This window comes from Lepus europaeus, chromosome 23 (genome assembly GCF_033115175.1).
Source record: "Lepus europaeus isolate LE1 chromosome 23, mLepTim1.pri, whole genome shotgun sequence".
Classification (NCBI taxonomy): domain Eukaryota; kingdom Metazoa; phylum Chordata; class Mammalia; order Lagomorpha; family Leporidae; genus Lepus; species Lepus europaeus.
Window position 1 is genome coordinate 17,062,103 of NC_084849.1, and position 21,914 is coordinate 17,084,016.

The 21,914-nt window shown below is 58.1% G+C and overlaps 1 protein-coding gene across 3 annotated transcripts in view; it reads right to left on the minus strand.

Moving 5' to 3' along the window:
* Nucleotides 1–21,683, minus strand: part of CMKLR1 (chemerin chemokine-like receptor 1) — a 36,116-nt gene extending 14,433 nt beyond the window's left edge. The window contains exon 1 of one of the 3 annotated variants that reach the window (XM_062182565.1): nt 21,416–21,683. The gene's annotated coding sequence lies outside the window, so the exon portion shown is untranslated. Of the gene's footprint in view, nt 1–4,079; nt 4,151–4,705; nt 4,820–21,415 lie in introns of those variants that run through there. The other 2 variants (XM_062182566.1, XM_062182567.1) reach the window with 2 other exon arrangements.
* Between the last annotated feature and the right edge of the window lie 231 nt (nt 21,684–21,914).

Here is a 21,914-nt window from a genome sequence, read left to right on the forward strand (position 1 = left end):
CCCAATCCCATAATGCCGAGCGCAGCGGCCTGACCCCAAGCAAAGCAGATGGCTGTGTCCCCGGATACTATGAGATGAGCCCCGATGGTGTCCCGGAGCAAAGGGGGGCTGGGACCAGGCTGCTCCCAGACAGGGCTGCGCTGAGCAGGTGAGGCAGCCGTGGTCTGTGCCATCCCCGCCCTGGGCTCAGGTCCCCACATGCTGTGCCAGAGCCTCCGAGAAACACTTCCACCCTTTATCAAAGTCTCTCGCTTGGAACCACGCTATGGTCCTCCCTGGCCGCCTCTGCCAGTGCAGGCGCTAGGGCTGCGCGACCTCCAGCCCCTTCGCTGAGCCTCAGCTGCCACGCGGGGCGCCTGGACGGTCCCGGGCATCCTGTGACGATGTAGGCCCTGCACGGTCCTCCCAGCAAAACAGCCCGGGTTGTACACACGTCAACTCCCCTTCGTGCCCACTTCACAGATGAGAAAACTGACAAACGTAGTCATTTCTGAGTAACGGGTCACGTGGGGAGCTCCAGGCCGGGCTTCCAGCCTCTGCTCCCTGGATGGAGCCCGAAGCGTGTCACAGACCCCAACCCCCGCGCATCCCGGCTGTGTGACCCTGAACAGGCTCCGGCACTTCTCTGAGCCTCAGGCCACTCATCCGGCTCAGGGAGTCGGGAGGGTTCAACGGAACAGGCTGGTGACGAGCTTGTCACATCATGGTCGCTGCACCGTGTCACAGGAAAGGATGGTTTACCCCGGGGGATAGGACCTTGGAAAGCGTTTCCACGGCTCACTCGCTGTAGGAGCCAAGGAGAACTTGGCAGGGGACAGGCCCCCTCCCAGGCTCGCCTCGTGTTCCATCCGCCCGCCAAGGCGCTCGGCACATCTGGCCGGAGCAGCCCCGCCAGGACCCCTGGCTGGCCGGCCCATCCCGGCAGCGCCTTCGCTCCAGGCCACCTCGTTGGGAAGACTTCCTGTCTCCGCGGCTCCTGTCTCAGGAGGAAGTGCGCTCAGCATGGGCCCCGGGAGCCAGGAGCGCGGTTTGGCACCTTCGCCTGGGAGAGGTCAGAAAACAGAGCTTCTATTGGAGGGGGAGGGGAGGGCAGGGCGGGCCGTCCCCGGCAGGCTGACTCAAGCCCTCCGAGAGGCTGGGAAGCTTCCGACAAGGAGCTTGGCCTTGACGTCCTTGGGCTGAGCTCAGCGGGCCAGGGAGCCTTCCTTCCAACTCTCTGATCCTCCTCTCTCCCTTCCTCCGTCCTGCCGAGAAAGATTTATTAAGCACCTATTACGCGCCAGGCCTCAATCTGGCGACTGGGAGCACCTCCAGACACGGCCTTGCCGCATGACAGATGCCAGCAGTGATACACACATGAACCCACCATGAAGAAGTGACACACGTGTGAACCCGCCATGAAGAAGTGACACACGTGTGAACCTGCCATGAAGAAGTGACACACGTGTGAACCCACCATGAAGAAGGCAAACACCTCTGGAGCCAGACCATCTGGATCTGGGTCTCTGCTCTGGCCCCAGCCTGCTGTGTGGCCTTGGGAAAGTCGTGACCCCTCTCTGTGCCTGTTTCCTTGTCCGGAAAGTAGAGGCGATTGCATGCCTCCTCCCTCCCTGGACAGAGTCCACGTTGGTGATGGTTTAGAAGCGTGCCTCGTTCATGGGAAGTGCAGAACCCAGTGACTGGAACAGCGGAGGGAGGGGTGTGGCAGAACCACAAAGGGGTGTGCTTGCTCAGGTAGAGAAGTCTTTCTGAGCAGGTGATGTCCAAGTGAGTGCCTGGGGGGGCGGGGGGGGGGGGGGGAGACGTGCAGCTCTCTGGTGACAGAGCCTTCTGGGCTGTGCAAAGGGCCTGGATCAAGAACAGCAAAGACCTGAGGGTTCATCCATCCACTGAGCCAGTCCCCAGCGGGCACCTTCTAAACACCACACACCTTCCAGAAGCTGTGTGAAGAAGAGGGCCCAGCCCCCAGCCTCACACAGGGGAGGTGGCACAGGATGGGATCATGGCATGATTGGTCACCTGAAGTCCAGGCGTCCAGCACACTGGCCTGACTGGGCCTGCTCTACAGGCAGGGTGGGCTCCCTCACAGTCCCCGCATAGCCCTGCTGTCTGTCTCCTCAACTCTGGCGTGAGCTGTCAGCTGCAAGTCTCCTGTTCGGCCCTGGTGGCCACTGAGTTTGTGGCCCCGGCCCTGCTTGAAGCTAAAGGAAGGTGCTTCTTGGAGGAGGTGGCATTGGAGCTGGACCTTGAAGGGCGCACAGCCTTTGGCAGGTGGAGCAGCGGAGGGAAAAGGCACTGTGTGTGCAAAGGCAGAGGATTGACAACGTGTGCGTGTGCATGTGTGGTGTGCGTGTGTGCGTGCATGTGTGTGTGCGTGTGCCTGTGTGTGGTGGGGTGAGGGAGGTGGCAGAGGAGAGAAGCGAGGTTCAGACCAAGTCCCTCTGCAAGCCGCCAGCTTCATCCTGTGGACAACAGGGAGCCATGGGTGGCCACAGGCAGAGGGTGCCCAGCTGTCTGAAGAGACTCCGGCTCCTGGCACAGGCGGCCGACGAGGAGGCTGCGGTGCAGGAGGGGGCCTGGGGAGCCGAGGGTCAGGGGCAGTCACCAGGGGCTCCAGGAACCAGGGGTCCCGTGGGAGAGCTGAGGAGGTCTGGCAATCTCCTGATTTTTTTGAGGACTGTCCCTCAGCCCACGTGCACAGGTTTGCTAACAGAGCTGTTTCCGTGGCAACCACCGATGCTGCAGGAAGAGTCTTGGATGTGCAAACAAGGAGCAGGGACTCTCAGATTATTGAGTCTTCGTGGGTAAAAGCCAGGTTACAGAGTGGGGGCCCCCAGACTGAGGCCCATCTCTCACCAGAGTCCCTGATGCTGCAGATGAAGACTGGTCTCCATGGTAACTCTGTCCTCACTGACCCAGGGTCTCCGTGCCTGGGGGAGGGGAGAGACAGCATGGAGGCCTGCGGAGGGGCAGCCTGACAGGTGCGCAAGGCAAGATCCATGCTGAAAAGGTAGGCGCACCCCAGAGCAAGCGTAACGGCAGGTAAGTCTGAGACGCTCCCCAGGAGACGAACGTGGCTGCAGGCAAAGGGGCGGCCCCTCCGTCTGATTCAGAGTCCAGAAAGCTGTTCTCCCAACCAAAACTGCCCGGCACAGCCCACACGAAGCCTTGAGCGCTGCCACCAGCCCAGAGTTCGACGGTTCACTCCCCCACACGGCAGGAAGGGCAAGAATGCTGACGGCAGAGACCCGGATGCCCCGGAGAAGCAGGAAGGGGCCTTGGGGCCACAGGTGTGCCGCCAAATACTGAGAGGACCCGAACCCATTCCTACTAACCCGGACCCAGCTAGCGGCTAACAGGAGAGCGCGTGTGTGTCCATCACCTCGAACCTTTGTCACCTCTCTCTGTGATGAGAACATTTCACGTTTCCTCTTGTTGACAGTCTCGATTAGACCATGCAGTACGGTTACCCATAACCACCTGCTGTGTAACAGGCAGGACTCCAGGACTCACTCCTCTCCCGTACCCAGCCCCGGCCTCCTGGGCTGACTGACGCACGGGGTGGAGATGTACCCACACACACCCTGTAGCCCACAGACGCCCAGTTGCACTCCACCAGTCCAGACGTACTCAGCTCTTTCAGCACGCGAGTGGAGGAAGCGTCTGGAACTGGTCCTCACCCTCGAGGAACACACTGAGTTTATTAACAACAAATACATAAATAAGCGTGCCAGGGTGCGGCTGCAAGGGGGAAAGGGCGGCACGGAGCCTGGGGCAGGGAGGGGAAGGGGGAGGGAGATAACAGGCAGCCGGGCGGAAGGGAGGTCCCCTGGGATTGAGCACCAGTTGCCCTTCCCCTTGGCCAGCCTGGGTGGGGTCAGCAGCCTGGGGTCACTGCAGGGCTGCTGGGGGCGGGAGGTGGCTCAGAGCCCAGGGCCCTTCCGCCAAGTCGAGCTCTGGGAGCCCAGCCAGCGGGGTGCTCCAGGGCCCGTCCTCGCAGGATGGTCGGCTTGGGGAGTGCGTCTCACCAGAGTCCCCTCACCCCTCCCAGCCTCACCTGGCACTCGACACAAACCCACCTGGAGCAGGCGGCAAGCGACAAGGAGGAAGGGGGGTGGCACTCGGCACCGCGGTTAGGACTCCACTGGGGACGCCCGCACCTGGGTTCCAGTCCCAGCTCTGCTCCCACTTTGTTTCCTGTCCGTGCGCATCCTGGGAGGCAGTGGCGATGGCTCAATAGCTGTGTCCCCGCCACCCACATGGGCCTCCCCTGGCATCTCCCAGCATGGCTTCTCTCCCGCTGCCTGTTTTAGGTCCTGGAGAGCAGCTCTGGGCTCAAAGTAACAGAAAGCAATAGGCCGTGGGCAACGGTATCAACCTGTCATTTATCAGACCCCAACTGCACACCCAGAGCCTTCACGCACACCAACCTTCGAGGGTAGATATTTCCATTCCCATTTTTCATATGTGGAAACTGAGGCAAGAGAAGCAAGGACACGGACCCAAGATTCCATGGTGGGGGAGCAGCTGAAGTGGGATTTGAACCTGGGCTGTGCTGACTCCAGGCCCACAGCTCCAGACACCCTGCCTGTCCCTTAGTTCCTGCAGCCTGGCACCTGTCGTCCCACGGGTGCATAGGGCTGGCAGGTGGGCAACATCTCATGCACCCCAGCCCCATCTGAGAGCCCTGGGAAACCCAACTCACCCGCCTCCGCACAGGGCAGTCTCCACACACGCCGGGCTCCTGGGTCCAGCAGAGGGGCTGCAGAGGCCGCACCAGCCAGGTGGACCCCTGAGAGACCCCGGGGGCTGGAGCAGCCCTGGGAGCCCCCTGCCTGGCTGCCAGTCCCAGGCACAGGGGCCGTGGGGCCGCCAGGCAGGTCTGGTCCCCTGGAACCGCCTGGCTCCAGGCCAGGCAGCTGACGCAGGGGCTGGCAGGGCTGGCAGTGGCCAGGGGGTGGAGGACGAGAGTCCGCCCTGTTCCCAGGCACTGGAGGGAAGGACAGGCTGCCCTCCCTCTTGACCCCATCACCACGCTGTCACCTCTCCCCAGACCTTGACCAGGGAGGGGTCTGGCTGGGAAAAGCCCCCCCTCCCCAGCCCCTGCCGCTTCCCACACCCCAGCCTCTGTGGGAAACAAAGCTGGTGGAAGACGAGAGGAAATTTCAGGATCCGGAGAGCCGCTGCTGGGAAGCCTTTCTGATCTAGGGGTCTGCCGCCCTCGTGTCAGACAGAGAGCAGAGGGGCTCGCCGCGTCAGAGGCTAAGTCGCCCTCAGGACAGGAAACCAGCTGGGCTGCCAGCCTCGCCGCCGTGTCTCCTCCGGTGTGCGGGGTGTGTGCGTGTGTAAGATCCCCTCTACAGTGGTCCCCGTTCACTGCTGTGACTGTCCCAGCCGAGTCCCAGGGGGCCGGCCACTCCATGCATACGCGAGCCTGGCTCAGGCTAACAGAGCCTGGCCCATGGCTGCTGTGAATGAAGAGAGAAACTTCTGGGGTCAGAGGAGAGCCAGTGTGCAGCCCCACCAGCGGCACTTTAGGAAAATCTCATCCCATCCTTAGCAACGCTTCCTTTTTTTTGAACTAAACTGAACTTGAGCAACCTGCTGGGTTCATTGCTGGCTTCAACCCTGCCCCTGGGGTCACACAGGACAAGCTGGCCACCTCCCCCCTCCCAGCAGTGGCCACTTCCTCACTTTGACCTTGGCCAGCACTTCCTCCTTAACCCCTGGCAGCCGGCTCCCATCAGGCCCGTGGAGCCGCTCTCCCCTGGCCAGGCAAGGGGGTGGCCTGCCGGGTGTGTCTGCCTATAGGTCCGTCCATCTGCTTGTTTGCTTGTCTATGAGCTTGGCCCAGAAGGGGGAAAAGACTCACAAGACGCTCAGCTGTACTGGGAGTGAAAATTCGCACTGAGGGTGGAAGGAAGGAGGGGAACGCGGGTGGGGAGGGACATGGAGCCAGGAGCGGGGGAAGAATGCAGACGATAAGAAATGTCCTAACTGCTTAGGGCTGTGTGGGGGGAGGAGGGGTGCCGACGCTCTGGTCTCCCAGGGCCCTGGTCTAAAAAAGGGAGGCCGGTGAGTGGGTCACGTGCTCCTCACCCCAGACAAAGCCCTAGGGAAAATACAAGGCTGCCGGCTGGCTGCTGGGAGCTGGACTGTCTGGAGATCTCTGGACAGAGGGTCCTGCGGGACCCAGGCTGGCCGCGGCCACCAGCTTCCATGGCACTAAGCCCCCACTGGACACAGAACTGTGCTTCCCAGACGTGCAGCGGGGACGGGTCCAGCCTCCCAGGTGTGTGCGGAACACCCCAGAGAGGGCCAGAACCCCGAGGCCTCCGGGTCGTGCTTCCTGTTGTCACTCCTGCCCCTTCCCTAAGTGCTTGCTTTTTGTTTTGGGAATATTTGCTTGTGCATAATGAGATGTCTTAGGGATGGGACCCCGGGTCTAAACACAAATTCACTTACGATTCATGCAACCTCACCCACGTGGCCGGAAGGTCTCTCTGTACAGCACTTTTAAACAATTTTGTGCAGGAAACAAAGCCATCACGGCACTCAAGACACACTTCAGGTTTTGGATTTTGTGATTAGGGACACTGGGTCCATGTCTGCAGCCGTGACAGGGACATAGCCACACCTGTAAGGGAGGCCCTGCCACCCTCACACATGCTTGTGTGCTAAGCCGTTTCATGAAACAGGAGCTCCCGACGAGGTCGCCCATGACCGCTATGTCCTGCGTGCCGGTTTTCCCAGGACAACTCCCGCCTACACCTATGGTCCCAGCAAAAGCTCACACGGCTTCCTGACTCCCAGGTTTCCTGACTCCTGTGTCCCAGGTGGGGAGAAGGGCCAGTGGAGTTGAAGCACCTGTGTGTGGCTCTTCCCCACCCACCTGTGCCGGGCCCCACAGGGAGCACTTGTCCCGGGTCATTCAGTTCCTAAAGCTGTGGCCACCACTTGCCAGATGAACACACAGAGGCTGGGAGCTACTTTGCCATGTGCCGAGCACCTGTGCCACGACCTTTCCAGGATTTGGATGCCAGCTGGTTCTACACAGACTGCTGTGCTCCCTGCCTCCGTTCTCCAGACGTAGGGACTGAACTGAGCTCACAGATGAAAGGCTGGCCAGCCAAGGTCTCTGCCATCCAGGCCCACGAGCTGTGGGCCCGGGGCAGGTGACTTGGCCTCTCTGAGCCTTAGTTTGTCTCATCTATAAAATGGGGATGAATCTAACCTTACCACTGGGTGAATGGGTAGCAGAGGCAGGACCAGCACCTGGACCCTGCCCCTCAGCCCCGGCTCCTTCAGCTGCAAGGGCAGGGGCCATGCCTCCTACCACCAAGAAGCTCACACCCTCAGGAGGACCAGCTGCACACTGGGCAGGACCCACGTGAAGTGCAAACCCAGCCCCTCATTCAGAAGTCACTAAGAATTTCAACAGTGACCCCAGAGCATGAAACCAAGCGCAGGCTAAATTTGAGCCCCACCTGCCCAGGAAGCTGGCCCTGCCCTCGGCTCTGATGCACAGCGGGTGGGGAGGGGGATCCTTTCTACTTCGCCGGACAGGAGCCTCTCTGTCTGGGTTCCAAGTGTGCCCAAAGGAACCTCCTTCTGTGACACTGAGGGCCAGGTTTCAAATCCCAAAGGCATCCCCGTGATAGTCAAGGAGATAACAGGAATGGAAACCACAGGACTTAAATTTTTAATGCACTACCTATTAACATAATAACACTCACTCACAATACAATAACGCTTATGAGTAATATAAAACTCTCACTGTTAACATAGTAACACTTGCTGTTAGCTTAATGGGCAGCCATTCACAATGCCAATTTGGCTTCTTCCATTTAAGTTCCTGATCAGGCAACACAGCTCCATCTAACGGGTGACGTTCAAGCCATCTAAAATCACTCAAAGGGAGCAGGTCGTTGGCACAGCAATGAAGACGCTGCTTGGGACACCCATGTCCCACACTGGAACGTCTGAGTTAGAGCCCTGGCTCGGTTCCCAGTTCCAGCTTCCTGCTAACTCCCACCCTGGGAGGCAGCAGGTGACGGCTCAGGTGTTGGAGTCCTGCCACCGACGTGGGAGACCTGGCTTCAGCCTTGCCCTGCCCTGGCTTTTGCAGGTGTTTGAGTAGTAAACCAGCAGATGCGAGAGTTCTCTTGTGTTCTCTCCCCATCTCCCTCTCACCACTCTCCCCTTGCCTTTCAAATGAACAAATAGATTTAAAATACCAGAAGTTCAGAAAGCAAAGCTTTGCTTCTACCAGACGCCGTCCACCCAGTTCCTCACACATCCATCTCCTGTGCTAGTTTCTTACATCCTCTTCTAGTTCCCATAGGCAAACACAAACGCATATCTTATTTTCTCTCCTATTTTGTATCCAAGTTAGTATGTGACACACGCCTTCTTACCTCACAATTTATCTTGGAGATGATTTCGTATCAGTATGCAAAGGACTTTCTATAGTTGTTGGTAGCTGCATAGTATTCCATCTTAGGATTTGCTAGCGTTTAATGAGTCTCTTACTGTTACAACATCGTAATTAATTACCCTGTGATTAACTATGTGATAATTAGATGTGTTACCATGTCATAATGAGGCCTGTACTTGGAGGTGTTGCAGTGTTACAGTGAATCACCCCGTAGTTCTCAGTGTTACAATGTTACAATGTTATAATTAACCACCAGTGTGCTTGTGTTACTACAAGGCCACAATTCGCCTTGTATCTGTGTCCTTTGTCCCTTAGTCTCAGCAGAATCCCGGGCTCTCAGGCCCTGACCTTTCAGAATGGGCAGACGGGGTTCAGGCCCTCCCTTTGCACTGGCTGTGCTGTTTCAGTCCATCCAGGACACCCCTAGACCTTGGACGAGGGTTCCTCATAGAGCCTCGACCGTGTTTGCAGGACGAGGTCTCAGGAAAAGTCAGGGAGTCTTGATTCCAGCTGTGCCGACTCCTAGCACTCAGCTTCCACGTTTACCCAGGGAGGTGACGGTTGTCAGCAAGGTGGCTGTGGGGGTCAGGGAGCAGGCAGGGCTTCTGCAGGTGTATGAGAGGGGTGGACTCAAGCCCAAGGCCTCCTCGCCAGCCCCAGACAGCAGATCTGGACTCTGAGACCACAGAGACGTGGTCAGGCAGGCTGGGAGAAGGAGCCCCTGCAGAGACCCACAGGCGAGCTGTGTCCCATGCTGTCCCTGTTCCCCGGGACCGGAACCTGAACCCAGCAGGAGCCGTGTTCTGGAGGTGGCTTAAGGACCTTACAGCTACAATGTTCTCTTCCTGGAGCACAGAGGGACTTCTCCCCTCCATGAGCTGGCCCCAGCCTTCCTGCCCCCTCACCCTGCCAGATGATTACGAAGAGCAAAACCTGACAGAGGGCAGGGTGTCCGTCCCATTCCCAGGCAGGAGCCTGCATTGCCCTCTTTGTAGCACTCCTGTCCTCCCAGCTTGCCTGGCCCAAGGCCCCAGGGGCTGACAGAGGAACCCTTTGTCTTTCTCCTCGGCCTCCTGCCAAGAACACAGGCCCATGGCCTCTCTGCTGCCACAGGTCTCCCCGGCTGTGGAGAGGGGATGGGCACGCAGCTCACCAAGGTGGCACCTTTTCAAGTGGCCTGGGTTCAAAGCCTGCCACTGCCACCGACCAGCTGTGTGACCTTGGGGAAGTCACTCAACCTCTCTGTGCCCCTGTTTTCCTGGATACCACTTTCCATGGGAAGGGCGAAGGAAAAAGATGGTCCTAACACCCAACAGTCTGTGTGCTCTCTACCAAGAGTTGGCCACGATGTTCATCTTCAAATACTCAGGCAGATGAGGGGGCCTCAAAAGCTTTGCAGAAAATGGAATTAAAATAAGTTTATTTGGGGGCAAAACATGTTGAAATCTGTGCATGTGAGGAGTCAAAAAGTTCACGAAAAATGCATAGTAGGAAAAAATATGCATAGATTTCAAAACGGCACCAAAATAAACATCTTTCTGTTCTATTTTTCCATGAATTTTTCAAAGTATCCTCCCATGATCAGACTCCATGTAAACTGCCCTGAGCTTTTTAGGCAAAACAAACATGGCGTGCGACCTTAAACAGCTGCGTGGATTTTAAAAACAAAACAGATACATAGAAATGCACAACCTCGGAACAGTCCCAGGAAGCGTTGGGTTTTCTTTTCCCCCAGGGGAGGGGGCTCCCAGGTCATCTCCCCCCAGTGTCCGTGGGGCTGGCACAATGGGTCCGGTGCAGGGCGGCGGAGGCTGCGATGCCTGTCCCACACAGCCCAACCCCACAGGGGAGAAACCACCATGCAGGCGGGGGGAGCTCGAGGACGCCTCCAGCAGGGACAGGCGGGAGCCTGCTTTAGCTCAGAGGTGCGCCACGCTGGGAGGCCGCAGCGGGCCCGGAGCACCCTGCCATGGAAGGACAGGGTGGACCACAGACAGGGAACAGGAGGAGAGGATGCGGCAACTGGCCGCGGGGCCCTGGTTGGGGGAGGGACTCCAAGAACACAGCACCACGTGCCATGCCTGCTCCAGCTCTGCACCCCAGATCTGCAGAGACCCCCAGGATCCCCGAGCCTCGGAGCTTCCCAAGGACGCTGTGAGTCTGGGAATCTTCTCCCATTGCTCCCACCACTGCCCTGGGAGAGCCGGAGGATGCTCTGCAGTGGAGGAACCACTGTGGCCTCAGGCCGTGTCCCCTGCCTGCTCTGGCAGGCAGTGTAGACAGCGGGGGTGGGGGGGGTGCCTCCAACTCTTCAGCCCCCAGGCCCTACTCAGCTTCCCAAGCGTGGTTTCTCCAAGCTCGGCTGTGGGGCAGTCTTTTCACATTGAAAAGAAAAGAAAAGAAGGGAAGGGAAGGGAAGGGAAGGGAAGGGAAGGGAAGGGAAGGGAAGGGAAGGGAAGGGAAAAAAGAGAAAGAGAAAAAGAAAAAGAAAAAGAAAATCCACCCTTTCCTGGCCTTGTGGTCTACAAGAAAAGGGAGGGAGAGAGAGACCCAGGACTCCTACAGCTTCTCCCCTGGCATACATGCAGGACCTCCCTCACCCCACGTCCCCAGGCGGCCACTCTCCGCTGGCCAAGACCCCATGCTCACAGCCCCATTTCCGCCGCTGCCATGAGCCGCAGGCACCGCAGTGCATGGGGGTGGATGGCTTTGGTTTCCAACTGGACATCTGGCTAGCAGAGGCGCTGGAGGGCGTGGGGTGTGGGCCGGGTTGGTCGACCCACAGAAGCCACAGGGATGGCCCTGTCACAGGACCCACGCTGGCATGGCGCCACAGCAGTGTAGCGAGGGTCTGTGGAACAACACGGGGTGCCTGGACCCTGGAGACGGGGACAGGGAGATGGGGATGGGCCAGGCACTGTGACCTCAGGAGGTCAATTTGGCCTCGCTGAGCCTCACCCTGGATAAGAGAAACCGGGTGGGGGGGCAGGGGGGTGAAGACTGAAGTCAACCCCATTTCAGGGGCTATTTTCTGAGGGTTTTTTTTTTTTTTTTGGCTTGCACACAACTTGTTTTTAAATTTTATTTAAGAGAGAAAAAGAGAGAGCATCTCCAAGCCACTAGTTCATTTCCCAAATGGGTTGAGCCAGGCTGAAACCAGGAACCAGGGACTCTACCGGGTCTCCCACATCGGTGGCAGGGACCCAAGTACCTGAGCTGTCACCTGCTGCCTCCCAGGCTCGGCATCAGCAGGGAGCTAGAAGCAGGAGCAGAGCCAAGACCCAACCCAGGCCCTGAGATGCAGGGATCCCAGATGGCACCTGAGCCGTGGTGCCAGACGCCCGCCCTGCTCCCTGTGGTAAGCACCCAGACGTCTCAGGCCTGATGCTCCCCCTTCTAAGCAAGCTCACTGGGCTCACTGCCGTGCTGGTCCATGAATCCCATCCTTTATCCTCCCCGCACACCTCGTGGCAGACCCTGTCATCACCTCTACTGTGCAGGCGAGGACTGATGCAAGGCCACCACCAGCAGGTAACAAGAGATGCAGAATTCGAACCCAGGTCTGCTTAATGACACAGGTCCCACCAAAGAGCAACCCACCAGGGGGTCTGTGAAGGCAAAGAGGTGGTGCGATAGGAAGAGTGAAGGAGCAAGGGGTCCCTGTCCTCTCTCTGGGCCTCAGTCTCCCTGGCTGTCAAGTAGGACCATGAGCTCCACCCCTGCCACTTCCCGTGAGTGTGCGAGAAGTCAGCGGGTGGGGACTCATTTTACAATGTTCTGTTGTGACCAGTCTGAGAGGTGTGACTGGCCCCAGAGGACAATCCGGGTGGCAGGAAGTGGGACTGGGCGAGAGGCCAGCCTGGACCCCGCCTGCCGGCGGTAGAGGGAGGAGGCCACGGGTGGCCCTGCCGTCTGGCCAGCCCCCTGGAACATGTGCAACAGGACCAGGCCTGGGGAGGAGCAGGACGGGGTGGAGGTCCAGGGCCCAGCCTGACAAACTGCCCCACCCCTACACTGGATAGGCACCGCCCACCGCACCCAGGAGAGCGGCCCCCACCCTGCTCCTGACTTCCTTTTTGTCTGCATTTTTCCATGGCAGGGAAAACGTGAAAGAGAAGCCCGTGGGACCAGGCAGGCCTGGCTTCCTCCCGGCACAGCGGGGCTGACAGTTCAAGGTCTCCGCCCAGCCCCAAAGGAGATGGCAACCAGGACCCCGCCAGCGTTGCATAGCCTATGGAGGCTCAGGAGCCCTGGCTACCCCCGTTCCCTTGCCACCTGGCGTGACCACGGTGAAGCCCCCACGACACCCCATGAGGAAAGTCCTGGTGGGGACCTGAGGCTCAGAGTGGCTCAGCGGGGACTCAGTGCTCACAGCCAGCAAGAGGCAGACACGGGTTGTCCATGAGCCACGCAGGCTGCAGCTCCTGCTCGCCCGGGGCAGGGGTGGGAGGCAGGGAGGTTGTCCCAGTCCCACTCAAGGGACGTCCTTTTTCTTCATGACCCAAATCCCTAACAGCCGACAAGCCCCCTGTGAATTGAGTCCGGTTGCAAAAGAGACTGAAAACTGCCCGTTCTCCCTGAAGAGCTGCTCGTGACGTCAGCCGGCCCTGCCTCTCACCAGTGGGAGGGCGTCAGGCCCCATCTCGGATGCCCAGCCCTGCTCTGTCCAGCTAGGGCAGGTGGCAGGTGGTGGCGGGGTCTCAGTCCCTCTTGTACACTAGGTCTATTTGGTGACCTTGGACAACAGGTGTGGTCCTCAACCAACTCTCTTCAACTCCAGAGAAACCCTCCCAGCCTCCAGCCACATCCGTCACAAGTCCTGGGCAGGGGGGGCGGGTTTAGGGGAGCTGGTGGGGGTAGGGACCCACACTCAGCCAAGACACTCTTCTCTCGAGCTGGCTTACGAGCCACAACACCCACGAGATAAAGCCACAAACCCACATGCCCTCCGCTGGCTGGGAGTGTCCAACTCAATTAGCTTTGGGTTGTCTGGAATCTTCCTGACGTCCAAGCATTCAAGTTCAAGCGTTGAACTTGGAGGATGCTGAAGTGTGTCAGAACCCCCGGGAAACTGGGTGGGACCCTCAAGGCCATGCAGAGGGTCCCGGCTCCCTCCTGCCAATCCTGCCGTTCCCTGCTCCCGCCCCCACCCCCACCCCATCCCCCAGCCAGACTCCCCACAGGGGCACAGCCTGCACTGCGCTCCCTGCTGACATCTCGCTCATTTCTGGCCAACTCCCCCTGCAAGCAGCTCCAGGCCTCTCGGTCCTCTGATCCCAGCTCAAATACACACAGCCTTTCTGAAGCCCTGCTTCTTGGCTTCCCCAGTGAAAACTGTTCCCCTCGGCTCCCGCACCACACATGAAACATACCAGCCAGGCGCTGTGCGCTTGACAGTCATGGCTCCCTGGGCCCTTACAGCACTGAATGGATGATGAAGGGCGATTGCACCATGGACAATTTCCCCTGAGCACCCCAACACCAAAGCCAGTCTGCAGGACAAAGGGGACCCTTCCGTCAACTCAGCTGGGCTTCTCTCTCTCTCTCTCTCTGTGTGTGTGTGTGTGTGTGTGTGTCACATGCTCCTGGCACACAGCAGATGCTTTGTGAATAGAGGCTCTATCCTGGATCCTTTCCATGAGTCCTTCTCCCTCTCTGATCCTCAGTTTTCCCATCTGAAGAATGGGCACATGGACTAGCTCAGATGACAAATGTTCTTTCTGATGGCCATTGTCTTCCACTGGGTTTTATGATCAAGCCTGGTTGGTGGATTGTTTTTAAAGATGGACTCTAGGAGCTGGCACTGTGGTGTGTTGGGTAAGGCTGCCGCCTGCAGTGCCGGCATCCCAGATGGGCACTGATTTGAGTCCCGGCTGCTCCTCTTCCAATCCAGCTCTCTGCTGTGGCCTGGGAAAGCAGTAGAAGATGGCCCAAGTCCTTGGGCCCCTGCACCCACGTGGGAGACCCAGAAGAAGCTCCTGGATCCTGGATTTGGATCAGCGCAGCTCCGGCCATTGCAGCCATCTGGGGAGTGAACCAGCAGATGGAAACCTCTCTCTCTGTCTCTGTCTCTGTCTCTGTCTCTCTCTCTCTGCCTCTGTGTCTCTGTAACTCTGCCTTTTAACTAAATAAATACATCTTTTAAAAAATAAAAAATAAAGATGGACTCTAACCTTTCCGCCCCTCTCCTCCCATGGACTCTGCCTGGGCTGAGGGGTCGCCACAACCAACAGAATGTGGCACAAGTGACCCAGGGCTGGTGCCAGACCTAGGTCTCAAGAGGCCTGGGAGCTGTTTCTTCTTTCTCTTCTCTTCTTTTAAAATTTATTTCTTTGAAAGGCAGAGTTACAAAGAGAGAAGGGAGAGACAGAGAGAGAGAGAGAGAGAGAGAGATCTCCTACTAGCTGGTTTACTCCCCAGATGGCCTCCATGGCTGGGACTGGGACAGGCTGAAGCAGGAGCCAGGAGCTTCCTCTGGGGCTCTCACATGGGAGCAGAGGCCCAAGCACTTGGGCCATCTTCCGCTGCTTTCCCTTTCTTCTGTGTTCACTCTTGCAGAGCCCTGGGCCTGCAGGCTGAGATGTCCCCCACCCCCATCCCAGCCCCTCTGGAGGGGCCCACCATGTGTACAGAGATAGCTGGGGTCCCAGGGAAGCACAAGGCCATCTTTAACAACCCAGTCCCAGTGGAGCTCCTGATGATGCAGCCCACATACAACACAGCCAGCACCACGGGAGCGAGATGAACCGTCCCAGCAGAACCCTGCCCCACTGCAGAACCTGGACAACTAGTGATTCCCAAGCCTCTACATCTGCGGGGGGGTTTAACACTCTGAAATGAAAGACTGAAATGTCTGGGTTCCCCCAGAGGGAGAAACACGAGTGACACATGGTGTCTGGGTGAGGAGTAGGGGTGGAATCCATCCCTGCTCTAGATCATGTCAAGGTCAGGGTCAGGTAACCTTGATGTCAACTCGAGATTCTTCCAGGGTCTGCTGGAAATGAAGGCTCCAGACAGGGAGGGGATTCATCCACCGTCAGCGGAACCTGAGAAAGGGAATTCCTTTGGGGGATTTGAGCCGGTGACTTGGGAGGAAATGGAGCAGTTGATAGCAGCTTCAAGGCACAGAGAGAGAGAGGCACACCGAGGGGCAGCCACTTGCCACAGCAGCAGTTAAGTCACCTGGGACATCAGCATCCCATATCAGAGTGCCTGATTCAAGTACCAACTCCTGCCAGCTCCAATCCAGTTCCCACTAATGCACTCTGTGGGGGGTACGAGAGGATGGGCCAAGTGCTTGGGTCACTGCCTCCTATGTGGGAGACCTGGATGGAGCTCCTGCACCCTGGCTTTGGCCTGGCCCCATCTTAGCTGTGGTAGGCATTGGAGGAGTGATCCAGCATATGGAGGATCTCTCCCTCTCCCCCTCCCCCCGCTCCCCCTCCATCTCTCGGGAGAGAGACACATAGAGGCAGGAATCAGGAGAGCTGAGCCGCTGTCTGAAGGCCTGACACCACCTTCACGGCAACAGGAAAGGAATCCATCTGCTACCTGAACTTGGCCTTCATCTAACACATAGGAATTCATAGTTTCTGGAGACTGCTCCAACCAACTTGGCTAGCAAGGCGTGGACGTGTTCTTTGATCACAACCCCAGATTATCAACTGAGCGGCTGCTACAAGCCACAGAGCACAGCAGACCCCCTCTCAATAAGCCCGAGATGAGAGAAAACCGAGGCTCAAAGGCATACGTAGCCATGTGACAAAGGCGGCAGGTGCCACACAGGGCCAGAACCCAGGACTGCCCTCACCCTGCTGCACAACGCCCTCTCCCTGCTGAGGCTCCCATGCCTCTGACGCCTGGGTTCCAGGAGGAAGGTTGCATCAACCCCCCCCCCCGCCCCCACCCTCCTTGCACAAGAGCCACCCTCAGCAGGAGCTCAGGGCCCGGATCGCAGAACCCAAGTCACGTTCGCCGCAAAAGCAGAACCGATCCTGACATCTGACCTCCTTGCTGAGCCAGCTGCTGGTGTTGCTGGCATCACCGGAGCACGCCCCGCCACCCCCGGGGTCAGACACGAAGCCAAGAGACTGGCGCAGAGGGCTTTACCACCCCGAGAACCCAACGCCACCAGGCCCCAGACGCCCACACCCACCCAGAGGTACAATTTCAAAGTCCACTCTCCTGAGAGTGACAATGGAGAGTTCTTCATGGAGCTGCCCACCTGCTCTACCAAGTGCTTTGTGTGCGTTAACCACTGGATCCCCACAACCCGATGAAGAGGCCTCACAGGACCCCCACCTTACACACGCGGAAGCCGAGTTACAAAGGCAGAGCAGAGAGCTAAACCCTAGGGCACTTGGCTCTGGGCTCTGTGAGCATCGCCACACCACTGCCGACCACCGCCACCCACACACCAACGTTCCTTTCTTCGACGGCTCCATGTGGAATTACTGCTTCTTGGTTCTACCTAGCAGGTCAAGAAATTCTGATCTTTCCTGGTCTTACTTGTGCCCAATTCTACAAAATGTAGAAGCTGAAAACAGAAACAAATTTACTGAAGTTTCCCAAAACTGCCTGAAACCAGCATAGCCTGAATCTGGAGGAAGCACAAAGGGGCTGCCAGTGACTGGTCCCCTTCTCTGCATCCCAGGCCTCGCCTTGGGCCTCCGAAAGCAGCCCAAGTCCTGTTCCTACCATGGTATCTGAGAATGTCACTTAACCAGTCAAGGCCTCATTGTTGTCACCTCCACAGTGGATGCAGGCATGACTAACCCGTGGTCTCTCTGATGTCCCACAAGGACAGTGAGCCCATCTTTCTCACCATCCCGGCCTGACGAACAAAGCGCTGGGTACATAGCAGGTGCTCATGAGTGACTGTTGAGTGAACGAGGACAGCACGTGTCACACGTCTGTCTCCCGCACGCAGGGGTCTCCGGAACAGGAACTGGGCCTGACTCCTCCTCCTGTCTCACGTTGCCTCAGCAGTCTGTGCTCTGGCTTTGTTCATTTGCTCTGTGCTTGGCCCACTCAAGGCCTCGACACCACCCAGGACCCCAGGACTCCCGCCCACGCTGCCCCTTCTCTTTTCCATGGCTGGCGGCGACACTGGGCTTCCTCAGGCTGGGAGAATCAGCGACCAAAACCCATTCTGGGGACTGGGACAGTGACTTCTACTTCCTTTATGCCCGGCCCCGGGAAAGTCCAGCCCAAGAAAATCCCCAACCCTAACCAAACACACACATGTGCACACACACACGTGTACGTGAAATTCAGAGGCGATGGACACAAATACATTTGGCTCAGTCGCTGACACTCTCAATACAACTTGGACTCTCGTTTCTCTTTTCCGGGAGGGAAAGAGAGGGGCCGTGGCCCACATTCCAGAGCCATCCCTGTTTGGGGGTCTGGAATCTGGGAGTTTACTCAGTGTGTCTGGCGGGGATTATCTGAAGGGCAGCAAAGCCCTTGTGAGTGCGATGTCACCACCATGATGACTCTAAGACAAAATGTAGACAAGCCCAGAATCGGATCATGGGAGACACCCACGCGGCCACCGTGTCCGCCACAGCAGTGGTGAGCTGCCCACGAAACCTGCGCAGCCTTCACTGGGGCACAGAGGCCACTGCTGAGGACTCCACGTTTGGCCCAATGTCGTCTGTGGCTAGGTGGACTGCGGGACCTTCTGTCCCATGTGCGCGGATGCGATGGATGCTGCTTCCAGGCCACGGCAGGTGACAGGCACACAGGCCACCTGCACACCTGCCTTCACCTTCTGCAGCTAACAGGACAATGAGGATGTCCCAGGGGAGGGTCGGTGGCGGGCCACCTGATGGGTCACCGATGCTGTGGGTTGGAGAGTTACGCACACTCCCCACACTCTCACGACAAGGACACTGGGAGGGTGGGGATTTAACCCAGTGACGTCTGCAGGTGGGGCTTTCAGGGGCGATGGAGTTGGGTTGTTTGGTGGCTGAATCCTGGTGGCTTCATAGGAGCCCATGAGGACACAGACAGACACGCGTGCTCCCTCCTGCCACAGGACATTCTGTGCTGCCTCTGAGCTCCGTCAGCAAGGGCACCACTGCCAGAAGCCAGACCGAGGGGACCCGGGCCGTCCTGGGCTGTGACCCTCCAGAACTGTGGGCCACAACAAACCTCTTTCCTTCATCGATTTTGTTTTTAGCCACCACATGCTCTGAGCCTCCCTCTCTTACTGCAGCTGCTACCCTAACAAATACAACCTCCAACGGATGGCACGGGGCTGGCCAGAGAGCCGGGAGTGCCTTGCACGAGGTCACACTGCAAGTTCAAGGTCATGCAGCCAGGCCTACTCCTTGGAGTAGATGTGTGGTTTTCAGCCATCCCACAGATCCGTAAGGTTTCTCAGAGGCCCCTCGGCAATGAGAACAAGGGTGAGCAGGCTCCAGTCCGGAGTCCTCTGCTTCTGTCTCGGGGCGAGTCCCACTGCTATCCGCTTCGAAATTGCACTTCCCCCTACACTTTCGCTTGAGGGAAGGAGTCTGGTTTGCGATCGTCCGAAAGCCCCTACCCTGGAGGTGGCCAGCGCACTCCAACCCTCCGCGGGGCAGCCAGTTTCACTTCTCTGCCAGCCTCCCTGTCTCAGCTGCTGACACAGGCGTGTGGCTTGACAGCAGCACACAGATATTTGCTTAGGAAGGAAAAAAGAAACCTCAGTGTGGAGCACCCAGACATGTGAACAGAGGGCAGGACCACTCTGGACCAGCGGTTCTTCGCTTTTGGGGGTGCATTCAAGCCTCCTGGGGTGCTGGCCTCTCACACAGACACCGTAGCCTCAGCCTCAGAGGGTCTGATCCCCAAAACTGAAGCTTTAAGAAATGCCCGTGATTGTTCTGACACGAGTGGTGCACTGGGGGCTCTCTGAGTCTTCCTCATAGCCTTGTAGCTGGCAGTGATGGCTGCACCAGGGATGTGGCTCAGAGACGGTGAAGGGCGCCTTTCCCTGGGGATCTGAGCTTTACCACGCCACTGTACAGAAATCAGCACTAATCTCTGTGTGCTCCAGAGGGGCGCCCCAGGCCTAGGCAGCTTGGTGACGCACGAATGGCTGTGTATATGACACCTGACGTTACAGGGCCCTTGGCAGGCGACAAGCCCCCAGCTCAGGGCTTTCCCTGTGTGATCTTATTTAATCTTTATGAGAATCCCATGAGGAAGTTTCTCTTCCATTTCCCATTTTATAGATGAGGAAAAGGAAGCATGAAGGTCGCTCCGGGTCCCTCAGTGAGCAGGTAGCTGGCCCATTCAAACCCAGCCCCACAGCCTCAGTGCCCTGTTCTGTCTCATGGACGTCTGGAGTCAGAACCCCTCTCTAGCCTTCAGTTTCCCAATCTGTAAAATGGGCACGTTAGTAGTGCCTTTATCATAGAACCCTGGTGAGGAACCAGGAAAAGCATCTCAATATAGTAGACACAGGGCAAGCTGAGAAAAGTTGCCAAGTAGCATCTGTGGGATGTGACCTTACCACATTTCACAGATGGGGAAACTGAGAGCTGGCTACTTTATCTGTCCCATGAACCTAACATATGCTAGCTCTTGTGCACAGGGCTGGGGACTCAGGGAGAATAACAGTGCTCCACGTCTGGTTCCAGGAGCGTCAGGCTAGCAGGAGAGGCAGATGAGATGGCTGACATGATACCAGCGTGGCAGGTGCTCTCACAGGGGAAACCCAGCAGACAGGCTGGTCCCAGCGGTCAAGCCAGAGAGGGGAGTGACTTACCCAAAGTCAAGTTTATTTACGCCCTGAGGTTTTAGGGGAGTCAGACGAGGCCCCTGTGCACCAAGGGGGAACCTTTCCCCTGCGCTTCCCTGTACCTGACACCCACCCCCGAGCCTCTGCCATGTGAGCATCACTAGTTCAGGTTAAACCTTCTGTCTAAAGAAAATTCCAGCCACTCCTCCTTGCACCAGGGGCCTCCCGTCCCCCACGGCCACCACGGCAGGCGAGACAGCAGGAAGGGCAGCAGACCTGCAAGGAGGGCTGGGCCCTGAAAGAAGGCTGGGGTACAAAAGGAGAGGCTGCAGCTTCTCCTAACTGAAGAAGAAGGCAGACTCGGGACCTGCTCACTTCCTTGCTGGGTGAGCTCAGGTCGGTGACCTGGCCTCTCTGAGCCACTGGACTCACATCGGGTAGCAGCTGCTCGATCCACAGCAATGTGGATCACGCACCTAAAATGTGATCTGAAAGCAGTCAGTGCGGGAGATGGGGCGGGGGGAGTGGGCTATTTTCAACAGGGTGCTGGGCAGAGGGTTCGTAGCCTCCATATACAAAGGACTTGTGAAGAGGAATAAGAAAGGATCAGCAGGAGCATAGTGGGGGGAAACGAGAGTGGCCTTGGACAGGATAATCCCACAAGAAAAGTGCACAGTAAGCTTGCACAAGGCATCAGCGTTAATAAAGAAATGAAAACGGAAGCATCCTGAGAGCTGACTCAACTTCTCTTCAGGGACAGGGCAGGGAGAAAAGTCGCACCCCGATAAAACACACAGCATGTCACCTTCCGGGGGACCCAAGCGTTTCACCTCTGGAAAGGTGGCCACGGCCCCAGCACACAGAGGTGGGGTCCCAGGTGAGCCTCCACGGCTGCACAGCTACAGTCACGAGAACCCACGGAAGTTGGTACAACATCAAAGAGCTGAATCCCAAGACACGGTCTCTAGGTAGCCATAGAGGGGCAGCGATGGGAGGGAGGGGAGCTCACCCCCTACCCCCCACCCCCCACCAAAGACTAAGTGGGTGTGGACGCGTGTGCACACTCATCTGTGCATGTCCTTGCCACCTCATACGATGGGCGTGCATTGCTTTAAAAATCTGGAAGTGATGATCAAGCACTTTCATGCTGAGCATCGCTAACCGGTGAGAAGAAGAGAGCCGCTCTGTCCCTGGCGTGCCCCGGCCCCGGCCCCTCCGGGAGATGCCCAGGTCAAGGGCAGTACCTGCACACTGCTCTCTGCTCAGGCTCCTGCTGATGTCAGGTTACCCAGGGTTCTTCCAGCCGGCTGTGTGTCCCGCTTCTTCCTCCCAGCCACGCCGCTCCTCTGGCTGAGGCTGTGTCTAGAAGGTCATTCATTCATTCATTCAAGATTCCCCCACCAGAGCGCAGCCCTTGGAACACTGATCCTCTGAGGGCTTCCCAGGGAGCTCAGATGTTTCCCGAGTTCCCTCCTCGCTGGGGCTGCTGCCCTGAGTGGGACAGAGCCGGGACTTAGCCCGAGACACAGCTGGAGGGAGGAGAGCGGGAGGGAGGGGCAGGAAGCGGCGCTGGCTGAGGGCGGGGGCCTCCAGCTGCGGGAGTGGGGCCGCCTGCCCGGGAGGCTGTCCCTGCCAGCCCGGGACTGGGCTCGTGGGTGGCAGCAGGGCCTGCTGGGGATGACCCGCCCCTCTGGCGGCCTGGCGAAGCTGGGCTCCCTGCCCACTGTCTGAGCACAAACCAGG